We start from the raw sequence: 13086 nt of genomic DNA, 5'->3' as shown, positions 1-13086 counted from the left end.
CCAAAAAGGCTGTGGGTTCAAATCCCACAGGCATGGATGTTTGTGATTGCCTGTGAAAATACTAGTGGTGGTGGGCAGTGGCATTGTGTAGATCAGAGGTTGGGAACCAGCAGCTTCGGAGCCACATGTGGCTTTTGGCTGAACAAAGTGCGGCTCTTTTATATTGAATTAAAAGATACATAATTAATACAAACAACTAAATATTGTTTTTTGACACGGCCTGTTCATGGCGCTAGATACTATGCATGTGACGTGTGTTTACGTATGAAATTTTATGACATGAACAACTGACAACTACGTTACATTTGAAATACTGCTAAATGTTAACCTTGCCTAAGGTAAATAGCGCCACAGTGAAAATTTGAACTAATTGATCAGCTGTCCTGTCAAACATCACGGTTTTTAGAAACATACGGATTTTAACTATCAAAATAAATATTCTGTTAGTTAACTTATTTATCGTGGTACTAAACAGGTGTTTAATTTAGTGTCAAGTAATGTTATGCACAAATTAATTTTTATTATATTATTCTGTTGAATTTGTGTTTTTACTTGCAGGTAAATTTGTGATAATAACCCTCCTAATATGTGTTAAAGAAAAAAGGAAAATAATTGAAGAAAACAAAGAATTCAATAAAATGTGGATAGAGAAATTTGCATTTATAGAAGTAAATGGAAATCCGCAATGTTTAATTTGCCATCTACAACTTCAAAATAACAAATCAAGTAATGTCGAACGACATTTCCGAGGAAAACATTTAGACTTCAGTAAAAAATATCGTGAGGGTGATAATAATAAAAAAAAAAAGTTATTGAAGAATTACAAAAGAAAACATTGCTTCAGCAAAGAAATTTGTCAACTTGGAGAAATCTTCGTCGAATACTACTGAAGCAAGTTTTTTGTTATCCCTTGAAATGGCAAAAGTGGGAAAACCTTTTACTGATAGTGAATTTCTAAAAAATTGCATGTATAATGTCTCTGAAATTCTATCTAAGGATATGAAAAATAAGGACGAGATACGTAAAAAAATTAAGGATTTATCTTTTTCGACTAGAACTGTCAAGGAACGGATTGTAACAATTTCTGAAGAAGTTTCAAATATGCAAATTATGGATATTAATTCTGCCGAATTTATATCTATTGCGGTTGATGAATCAAATGATATTTCGGCATTGTGCTGCATGATGGTTAAATATATCACATCTTCCGGTATTCAAGAAGAATGTCTTGATCTGCTAACACTTAAAGGACACATTACAAGTCAAGATATTTCAGAAACCCTTCTAACAAGTTTACAGAATAAAAATATAAATATTAATAATATAGTATGCATTGCGACCGATGGCGTGCCTTCTATGATTGCGAAAAATAAGGGATTTGTTAAATTATTCTCCACTCATATTCCACATGGAGTTATTTCATTTCATTGCATTTTGCATCAAGAAGCTTTAGTTGCAAATTCTTTGGGATTATTATCACAACTAAAAAGAGTGATGGGTATTGTCGTGGCAATGATCAATTTCATCCGATTTCAGGCGTTGAATCACAGACTTTTTGACACATTTTTAGAGGAACTAGGTAGTCAACATAAAGATTTAGTGACATTTACATCTGTACAATGGTTATCAAGAGGAAAAGCATTAAAACGTTTTTTTCAGTGCTTAAAAGAAGTAACAGTTTTCTTAACCACTAAAAATTCTAACGTAAATCATGTGGAATTTGTATCCATTCGGGATTACTGAGAAGTAATCCCGAATGGATACAAAATTTTTGTTTTTTTGCTTGATATGACAGAACATTTTAATAGGCTAAATTTGAAGTTGAAAGGGAAGGGAAACACAGTCTTACAAATACTAGAGGAAGTCCTTACCTTTGAACAGAAACTAAGAGTGTTTTTCAAAGATGTTACTGAAGAAAAATTTATATATTTTGAAAATCTAAAAAATTATGGATTGAATTTAAATCAAGAAAAAGTTGATTGCAAAATATTCACTGAAATGATTACTGTAATTTTAGATTCATTTACAAAACAGATTTCAGGATTTAAAAAAAAAAATATCAAGAGATGATGAAATTTATATTACATCCGGTAAATTGCAATTTAAAATTAATAGATTGAAGCTTTTCCAGGAATATCAATTGCAGAACTACAAATGGAGCTTTTGGAAATTCAGAATAAAAGCATCTGGGTACAAAAACTTCAGGAAATGGTAGCACAAATTGAAGAAAATGAGGAAACTATGGAAGAAACATCATATTATGTTTAAATGTTGGAATTCTTTCCCAAATAATTATTCAAATGCCAGCCAACTTGCTTTTGGGGTTTTGATTCTTTTCGGTTCAACGTACAATTGCGAACAATTTTTCTCTTCAATGAATTACATTAAAAATAAGTATAGGAACAAATTGACTGATGAAAGTTTGGAAGCTGAATTGCTATTAAAGTGCACGACACACAATCCAGATTTAAGTAAATTGGCTGAGAAGATGCAAAATCAAAAGTCTCGTTAGTGAATTTTAAATTAAAACAATCAAATATCTATTAAAATACATAATATTGTATTTTTGTTCGAACTAATTCTTTTTGCAATACAAATTCTGACTTTTTTTGCAATATTGTACTTATTTAAACATGTTTTGTGATTAAAAACTTAATCAAACTTAATGTTGTTTTATTTACTGAACATATAAAAAATGTATATGCAAACATAAAAGTGGTATTTGATATCTGGAAGTACTGATTTAAAAACAAATTTACCTAAGTTTGAACTAATGCAACTTTGAGTCACCAGGAAAAATTGAACTGAAGTTGCGGCTCCCAAAATTTTGTGTTAATTAATTTTTTTGGTGGAATGGCTCTTTGGTTCAAAAAGGTTCCCGACCCCCTGGTGTAGATGATGCAGTTCGCTGTAGTTGGTGGGATTGAGTGGTGGAGACGAAGAGCTGTAGAGTAGATGCTCTCCCTCGATGAGTCTTTGGACTCCTTGGATAATGATAATAATTATTAATGATTCTTAAAATCTGAGAGGAGCCTGCATGGCTCAGTTGGTTTCAGCAGAGCCCCCTCTGGTAGGCAAGACCTGGGTTTGAATCCCATCTACGAGATGCAGCACCTTTATCAGGACTTTTCAATCAAAAATGAATTAGCCAGTCTCATATGGGGGGGGGGGGCAAGGGAATTATTCTAGAAACTTGGGCTTTTCATCCCTCAAAACAGACTAATTAGCCTGTGAACACAGACATCCAGATACAGAATACTACTGGACAAAGACCTATGTGAATTCCCATTGCAATGGTAATGGGAAATCACATTGGTAAAAAACAATTCACTAGTAATGTAGAACTACAACCCCATCAACCTTGGGTTAAAGGAAAATGCATATATAATCTGAGAATAATATGAATAAAAATGAATTAAAAAGTGGAACAATTCTAACCTGAATAGCATGTGATGTAAATTTTCAGGATTACATTAATGACTTCAGAGGTTCAAAGAGATCAAAAATCTTCCATACAATATATTTTATAGAGGGTTTTTATCAAACATACTCAAAGAACCCAACTGCTGAAGTAGATACCAGTAATACAAGAAACTGATATTGGAATAAAGAAAACAATTAAAAGAAAACTGAGTGAATAAAATCAAAGTAGATATTGTCACTCTTGAGTCGAGACTTTTATCAGTTGTAAGAATGAGAACTACTAAGCAAGAATTGTCATGAAGGTTTGTGCACTAGAACTGACTCCTATCCTACACTATCTACAAATAATTGTCTGGACACCCTGTTATTTGAAGCTATGAAACATTCCAGGTTTGTCAATAACATAAAAACCACTGTACAGATAATAGGAAGCAGTATTTCATTATAGCAGCTGAATACAGGTGGTATGGCAACACGGTGAACTCAGTAACTTCGAGAGAGGTGTCATCATGGGCTGCCACATTGGTGGTATGTCCATATGTGCCATTGCCTCTCAACTGGAGCATCCAAAATCAACAGCTGATGATGTGATCAACAAATGGAGATGTTCTGCCATCACTAGTGCAGGAAAACACTCAGGACAGCCATTGAAAATGACTGATATGGACAGGAGGGTGGTATGCAAAACCAGCTACAAATCAGCACAGACCACCCTTGATGAATTCCAGAGTGCCAGTAACACTGATTAGCACTAATACTGTATGAAAATAACTCCATTTACTGGGTTTCCATGGAAGAGCAGCGGCACACAAGCCGAACATCACAACAACAAACAAGGCGGCTCACTTGGCCTGGTGCAAAGAGCACGTGACTGGACAATTGACCAGTGGAAAACAGTACTCTGGAGCGATGAATCAAGGTTCACCTGTTTCCAGTCTGATGGCAGAGTGTGGAGGCAGCCTGGTGAATGCTTGTTACCACAGCATGTTGTACCCATAGTAAAGTTTGGTGGTGAAGGAGGAGTAATGGTGTGGGGGTGCATTCAGCTGGTTTGGAGTGGGACCACTGGTCGTTGTCCATGGTTCCATGAAGGAAGCTCAGTATCAAGGTATTCTGGATAACCAGGCGCTGCTAAAAAGGTTGGCTTATAGTTTATTTGGCACAAAAACTACAAAGGTCATACCATGCCATACTAAAGGTTACAACATTAGCATTTACAGAAAATTGTAAACAATATGTCTCCACAAGAATCTAGTTTCACAAAGCAGCATTTCTAGGTAAAAAAAACAGAACTGCTGCAGAGGACACAGCAACACACAATGCCTAAACTGTGGAGTTTTTATGAAACGGACCAGTGTTGCTATCAAGATGACAATGCTCCATGGCCACAAAGCTGCAACTATTATGGAATGGTATGAAGAGATGGGTGTTAAATGACTGCCCAGGACTGCACAAAAGTCCTGACCTCGACCCCATCAAACACCTGTGGAAGAAATTGGAGCACCGATTGATGTCCATTGCAGCATATCATCGATCTGTCACTGAACTCAGTGTTGTTTTGATGGGGGAATGGAGACAAATTCCACCTGGTGCCTGCTGCACATTGGTGGAAAGTCTCCCTCAAAGGGTGCAAGTGGTGATCAAAGCCAAAGGTGGACATACCTGATATTAGGGTTTGCTTGCTGGTATAAACTGTATTTTGCCAAAGTGTCCAGACAATTATTAGTAAATAGTTTATGTCACCTGTATATGCTCTCTTACTCCACTGGTATCTATCCCACAGCCTGGAAATCGGCATGTACCCATTCCCAAAAAGGGTGACAAATCACTGCTATCAAACTACTGCCCTAACTCACTCACCTCAGTCTTATCTAAAGTAATGGACAGAACCATGAATTTCCAGCTCATACACTACCTTGAAGATACCCAGCTAACAAATGACCATCAATGTGGATTCCGTTGCTGCTGATTAACAGGAGATCTATGCATATATGTTGTCCATCTCTGGACAAATGCCATGGAGAGGTTTGGTGAATCTCAAGTGGTTGCACTTGATATCTCCAAAGCTTCTGGCTTACTAAACAAGCTCCCATCATTTGGTCTGTCTCAGGACTTCTGCATTTGTGTTGTCAGTTTTCTATCTAGATGCACACTATGTGTGATGGTGGATGGTTCCTTATCCTCTCACTATTCAACTAATGCCGGGATTCCATAAGGTTCTGTTTTCTCACCAAACCCTCTTCTTTCTATATATCGATGACTTACTTCAGTTGACCTCCAATATACAGTTTTGCAGATGACAGCACATTGCAGTTCTCCCTTTCATTTGATAAACCTTACTTACACAACTCGCATCAACCTACATAACCACATTGCCCTCGATTCTGATCTCTAAGCCATCCTCCAATGAGGTTCAAATAACCTTGTCAATTTCAATGCTAGTAAAACCCAGTTCTGACTTATTTCTCACAAAAAAAAAAAAAAATCCTTTTCTCCCAGTATTATTTTTGACAACAGTCAAAATTTCCAGACAAGATGAGATTTCTCTTCTTGGAATCACCCTAACATCAAGCCTCTCCTGGCATAAACACATCATAACGATTGCATCCTCAGCTTCTAAAAACTAGGATTTCTCTTTCACTCAAGACGTTACTTCACCTCCAAACAGGTGAAGTTTATACAAATCACAAATCCACCCAGCTATTGAATACTACTCTCACATTTGGAGTGGGGCTCCTAAGAGCTCCCTTAAAATGCTTGACTCAATACAGAAGAAAGCAATTAGATTGATTAATAACTCATCTCTTACCAACTCACTCTTCCCACTTTCACATAGGTGTTTTGTTTCTGCATTATATGTATTCTATAAATATTTCCATGGCAAATGTTCATCTGAAATAGCATCAATAATTCCCCCACTCAGTACTAAGTCCATTGGAACACATGCAGCTGCTGCCCAACATTCCTTCATAGTACACCTTGAAACCCACAGAACAAGTTTATTTTCCTCCTCCTTCATTCCTGCTACTGCTGTTTGTTGAGCAGTCTTCCCCTTGATGTGCTGTTTCCTAAGAAATACAATATACAGGCTATTAAATCAAATGTAAACAAGTTTCTCCTTTCCCAACCCATTACCCATACACAGTACTAATATACTACAGGCTGATTAACCAACCTCTTGAATATGAGCTCAACATTAAAATATAATATATATATAAGTCATTGAGAATAACTGAATATCATCATTGCAGATACCTTTTGCCTCATGTATTTGTATGTACAAATAGCGCCAGTTAAATGACCAAGCAGACCAAGAAATTACTTGGGATACCACATTTTCAAACATGGACCAATAAAAGGTGAAATATGGACGCTCGGGCAAGCACTCATGTCTTCTATATGATCTGTGCTAGGGCAACTCATAAATGTCAGCAAGTGTATTCCTGTAAGCTTTCTGGTCAATTATTTTTAGGAAACTTTCATAGTTTCCTAAAAATAATTGACCAGAAAGCTTACAGGAATTAAATAATGCTGGATTTAATATCCAGCATTATTTAAATAATGCTTTTAAATAATGCTGGATTTAATATCCACTTGATTTATATAATTTTGCTTCACCGAACTGAAGCCTTTTGGCTCTTTATTTTAGTAAAAATAATACTGGTGTTTTTCTGTGCAGTTCTAAAAGCACAAATGCTTGCAAGCAGAAAAATAAGAAACAGTGACTACTAATAATTTTTTTTTTAGAAGCAATAACCTGTTTTTACTCTGAATGGTAAAAATGTTATTTTAACAGAATACAGATTCTGTTGCGATTCTGATCTTTTATTATTATCTGGATTCCTTGGTACTAAAAAAGAATACACAAGTAACCCTCGTATAACGTGGTACTTATACAACGTGGTTTCAATATAATGTGGTCTACAAATTGTAGTAACCCTTGTTGAACATGGTACTTATACAACGCGGTTTCGATATAAGACTGTCTACAAACTGTAGTAACCCTTTATCTTTTCATATATTTATCAACGCACAACTTAAAAATCAAATTTTATCTTTGTTAAATTTGCGTCTGCCCATATTGCACATGTAGTTATAAGTAACCCTTTAGCACACATGTAAGTCAATTGTTTACCATATAAAGTGTTCATTGTTGAAAATTATCTTCATTTTCTGCCAGGAAAGCGCATTAAAAATCATAAGTGTGTTAATCTCAAGATGAGCACTTTATTTTTTGGTGAGTTACATACAATATGTAATGCTTTTTTTTTTCATGTAAAAAAATTTATTTTTATACTAATGGCAATATGATTGAAAACGAAATTAGTGAATTAATTGATGGGGAAAATAGATTTAAATGAGGAGGAACTGGTACAATTAATAGATGACGTCGAACCAAATGGTGGGGAAAGTTCTGCCAAAGATTCTGATTGCGATGAATTCGTTAAAGAATTCAGTTTAAAGAAATTAGCAGAAGTATTGAACTTGGCAAGAAAGTTATTTTATGGATAATGATCTCTCAATGGAGCGCTCCAGAAAATTCACAAGACAATTGGATATTTGTTTAGCCCCATATTATGAACTTAATAAAAAATTGCAGCATGTGGTAAGCAAGGTCTTATTCTCACTTCTTGATAACTAAATCAGCTTAAGTATGCAATGAGAATTATACAAATGATGTCCAAGAGATTTCAAGTGATGACAACGTTTGGCCACTCACTCATGAATAAAGAACATCTACGAAATGTTAGTTTTGAAGAGAGTGATGACGATTAAAATATACACTTTATTTTATTTTGCCTAAAACATTTATGCATTATATGCAATGAAGTCAATGTACAATTTATAATTTTTTATAATTTTATAGTATGTATTTGTTTTATAGTTTTCTTAACTTACATGAATTACCTGAATTAAATAAAAATATATTTTTTGTTGGATATGTCATTGTTTATAGAATCTTAAAAAAAAACGATTTTGGAACCTAACCCTACTTTTTCTATGTGATCTGAGTCTTGCATAACGCGATTTATATAACGCAGCATTTCTATGGAATCTAACGTCCGCGTTATACGAGGGTTACCTGTATGTGAAGTGGCCACTTGCTAAGTTCCTTGAAGATACACTGTCATTCATCCAACTTCATAATCCTCTCAAATCATAATTTAAATTAATGGACCAACATGCTTTATTCCAAACAACAGCCTATCACTAAGATGAAGAGAGTGATAAAACATTTATGCCATAGCAGAATATTTGTAAATGTCATTACATACATATGATTTTTATCAAATGGTGTGAAGCTGCCACCCTGCTTACTGGAGGCCTGAAGCAGCTTGTAAAAGCTTCCTTGTTTGGCCCCTGGAACAGAGTTTCTGGATAATCTAATCTTTAATTGCAAGCAGAAAGAAAAATATTTGTGAAACAGTATTAGGCGATAATTGGTATATTAATAGCATATTAGCACCCTTATGGTACTAATATGCTAATACAGGCTTACAAACTTTTGTGGGTGAAATCTGCATAAAAATATAAATAACTTAAATAAATTATTAAATCAAAGTGATATTTCCAGAAGAATACAAGTTCATATGAATGATAAATAAAATAGGCAAGTGATTTAGGAAGAAGAAGGAATTTGGTAACGTATTTCTTAAAAAGCTAAAGATTACATTCATTTGGAAAAATGATATTGGGAAGGCTGTTCAAAAGGAGAGAAAGAGAGAGAATGAAAGAAAAGGATAAGAAGTCAAGTCAATAAGTCTGAGGATGAACCATGTATATAGATGTTGCTTGTGTCCTTAAGTGCTCAGAGGCTAGTGGAGAGGTTTATTTATTTTTTTTACATTTGACATCTGTAGATGCTGTATGGTCACTCCTGCATCACACCAGGTTTGGAGAGTGAAGTTTTATGATAGAATATGTGGTAGGGTTGCAGATTCCCTTCCCACACAGAGTTTGTAGGACAATCACCAACATCCATGCCCATGGTGAGATTTAAACCTGCAGACTCTTGAATGGAGAGTGGACACGCTAACCACTCGACCAAGAGGCTGCAGGTTCAAATCCCAGGCTGGCCTCTCCTAGTGGAGAGGTGGTGGCAGCCAATTCTGTAGAGCAGCACACATGAAAATACCTAATGCAGAAGTAGGGCATCTATGAGAAAGCAAATGGAGAGAGTTTTGTGAGTGTATCAGAGAGAGAGAGAGAGAGAGAAGAGGTCATGGAAAATTTTGAGAAAAGAGCAAAGCTAAATACCTGCCAAATTTTGGTTCAGGAGATGAATTCTGTTCAGGGACTAGTCATTACCAACACCATGTTCCAACACAAATGTGCATAGATTCATTCACATTGAGAGAAAACACACAAAATAAGAAAAATTGAATAGGATGTCATTATTTATAGTGATACACTCTAAGTTGGTTTAGGATACAAGAATATACAGGGAATTTGAAACAAGTGATCACCATTTAGTTTTGAGGATAAAACAAATTTCATATTGAAAAGAAAAAGATTTACAAAATTTTTAATAAGGATCAAGGTCAAGCAGCATTTAGAGGCAAACTGTAGACTCAAATATACATATTGTTCATGCCAAAACATCTGGAACAGAAAACTACATAGACAATGGGATGTAAATAAATAATTTACTAATTATTAACAACCGACATTTTGCTAGCTTTAGCTAGCATTATCAAAAGGCAATTTAACACTACATAACTCAGTGAAGACAAACTAAAATGACCTTGATAACAAGGACAGTCATGTGCATAGTGGGTAACAGTGTGCTCTTTGTGGTAATGCTTGTTGTTAAATGCAGATGCATAGATAGGGCAGTGCACCAAAATCTGTTTAAAATCAAGAAAAAAAAATGAAACTTTGAAAATAAGAATCAAAATGTTCAAATCCATCAACTTAACTTCCCAAGATAAACTTAATTCACGAGTACAGCAGGTCTTAGTCTGTATGAAGTCATTCTTCAACTATATCATAATGCATCCACAAAGTTGATGATGCATCAACAACAAAAAAAAAGGTTTGAGGTAGTAACTGGCATGGCAAGAGATAAACGATTGCCTTCAGTAGTTCCTTTTCCTTCAATAACATCTGAAATGTCATATCTCAATAATATCTTCTGACATGGTTGACTGAGTAGTATCCACTCTCCAACCAACAACAGGCTGTAGGTTCGAAACTTGCCGTGGGGGCATGGATGTTTGCAATTCTCTTTAGGTGGGAGATAAATTTCATTGCCCAATGTGAGATCACCACATTACTTATTGGAGGCCTGAAGTGACTTGAAAAAGTTTCATGTTTGGCCGTTGGACCAGGTAAAAAAATATATACAAAAATCAATAAACCTTTCATGAGTGAGAGCCACATGAAAAAAAAAAAAAAAATTCTGCACAATTATGTCATGAAGTACTCCATTTATGCTGAAATACCACATGACAAAAGTTGAGGAGATTTGGTATATCTGCAGGGAAATCATGAGACAAATATACACAGTATCTGCCAAGTGAATAGTGAAAAATGAAGTAATGTCACAATCTGACTATAATTTCAGCACTTAATTTGAGATTTTTGAATTTAGAATGCAAATCAGTAGTTTTTTTATCTGAGCTATTGAATGGTCAATAAAGAGCATTAGAAGACTACATAAGTATTTGGAAATTAAAGAGGTAGGACTGCCAACAGAATCTACTATTGGAAAACCAGTCTACATCATTTAGGAAATACCACAACAAAGCCAAACTGATTTGATTTTTCATTAATCTAAAATCTAAATCCAAAAATCTAAAATTAGGATTAGTTTGGCATATCTTTCACTTTGATTTGACTTTCATCAACATTCTCTTATCAGAAAGATTTATTTGTATCATGATTTCCTTGTAGATATACTGAATCATTTCAAGTTTGTCACACAGTTAAGATATTTCACCTGGAAAAACAAAATATATGAATGGTTTTAATGAGCATAATGAATTCTCAGGCAAGATCAGGTAACATATGCTGTAGTATACAGTCATGCCATAAATAACTTCCATAACTTCCTCACAGGCCCTTGCTGTCCATGGAATTGTGCAAGCCTGGTTCTGTTAGTGGTGCTGTGTGCAGCCAGAAGATGTATCTGACCGCCAAAGAACAGGTCAATCACGCTGCGTTAGGATACAACAGCACTTGTGAGGGCTGTGAAGGCATCCTGTGAGAATACAGGAAGCGATGTCACGAGAGATGAATGATTCGCAGAGAATGATGTCATGCGTACTAACTGATGACCTGGGGGCGGGAGCCTATCATCGTTCTACTGGACACTTCCTAGCATCACAACTTATGTGGCAGAGGATGATAAAATCAATGGCACTTCTCTGGTGGTACAAGAACAACAGACACAGAGATATCCACTTCACAGATGAGATTTTCACCATTGAAGAGTCGTTTAACTGCCAAAACAATTCAGTATGTGGACAGAGAACACAGATGTGCCGTAGTATCCAGAATTCAGAGAGATCATCACTACGTGTTAGTGATGGTTTGGTGCGGGGGGGGGATGTATCAGAGGGGTATCCAAGTTGCATTTCTGCAAGAAAGGGGTCAAAACCTCTGTCTAAGTGTATCAAGACACTGTGCTGGAACCTGTGGTATGGCCACTGAACATGTTTCACAACAAGGTGTTGTTCAGGCATGCCTTCACACAACAGTGGTTGGAAGCGAATGTGCCCGATCACATATAGCCATCTGATTAGCAATCTGAACGTCCTGATCTGAATCTTTTGGACTACAAATTGTGGTTGGAACTTGAGAGAGTAAGCAGTGGTAGCATTTCCATTTGATATTGTGCATGCTGCCATTGATACGTGGCCTCACAGACTTCGGGAATGTGAGAAGGCAAAAGGGGGACATTTCGGATATTGAGTGCTGCTATATGTATGTTATGAGGTTTGTATAACGCTGACCATAAGATATATATTATATTATGGAACTGACCATTATGGTAAGTTCCTTGCTTACACAAACAATTTGTTGACATCAAAAAGTTATTTTGAATGTACTATTAGAACAAGATTACACTGGTTTTTTTTTGGACTAATAAATTTAATGATAAATTATGCCAACAAGTTTCACCAACTGGGCTGTTTAGCTTCTTCAGGGCATACAAATGGTAAAGACAAATCAAAGTCCCTAGTACATAGAACAAACATATAAAATATAACAAAATTAAAAAGATGCGTAACATCATACACATGAAGCATGTGTTTCATTACTTATTGTTGTATGCACTCTCTGTAGTTTGCAGCAAAATTAAATTCTGTCAAGCTTAGCGATCTTATTAAGATTTTCCATATGTTGGGCAGGATCATTCCTTAATTTCTGTTTAGGCTGCTTTCAGAATGGAGACCACTGTGGCTTTTCGAAATTGGAACACCGGAAATTTTCTTCTAGATAAGGCATGGAACTTTTGTCCCATTCAATGGTGTGGCTTGTGTTGAAGAAGTGGAGGGCTAATCCAGAATTATCTATTCTGTTGTTTTTAACATTCCTTATGTGTTCCTTTTTTCTCATTTCAAGACTTCTTGATGTCTGACCAATGTAGTTTAGACCAGAAGAGCAAGGGATGTTGTATACTCCAGCATATTTGAAGAAGGCACTGCTGTCTTTTGG

The 13086-nt window shown here is 35.6% G+C and overlaps 1 protein-coding gene and 1 long non-coding RNA gene across 2 annotated transcripts in view; one reads left to right on the top strand and one right to left on the bottom strand.

The window, feature by feature from the left end:
* The window catches only part of LOC150099677 (uncharacterized), a 128209-nt gene extending 125714 nt beyond the window's left edge, over positions 1–2495 (top strand). Inside the window, exon 2 of the long non-coding RNA XR_016549367.1 lies at positions 2132–2495. This is a non-coding gene — a long non-coding RNA (uncharacterized LOC150099677). The remainder of the gene's footprint in view (positions 1–2131) is intronic.
* Positions 1–13086, bottom strand: part of Ubqn (ubiquilin) — a 249211-nt gene that overhangs the window by 127560 nt on the left and 108565 nt on the right. The window lies entirely within an intron of this gene.

Source organism: Typopeltis vanoorti, chromosome 14 (assembly GCF_054136105.1).
Source record: "Typopeltis vanoorti isolate ZY-2024b chromosome 14, IOZ_Tvanoo_1.0, whole genome shotgun sequence".
NCBI lineage: Eukaryota > Metazoa > Arthropoda > Arachnida > Uropygi > Thelyphonidae > Typopeltis > Typopeltis vanoorti.
This window is presented reverse-complemented; position numbering and strand designations above follow the sequence as displayed.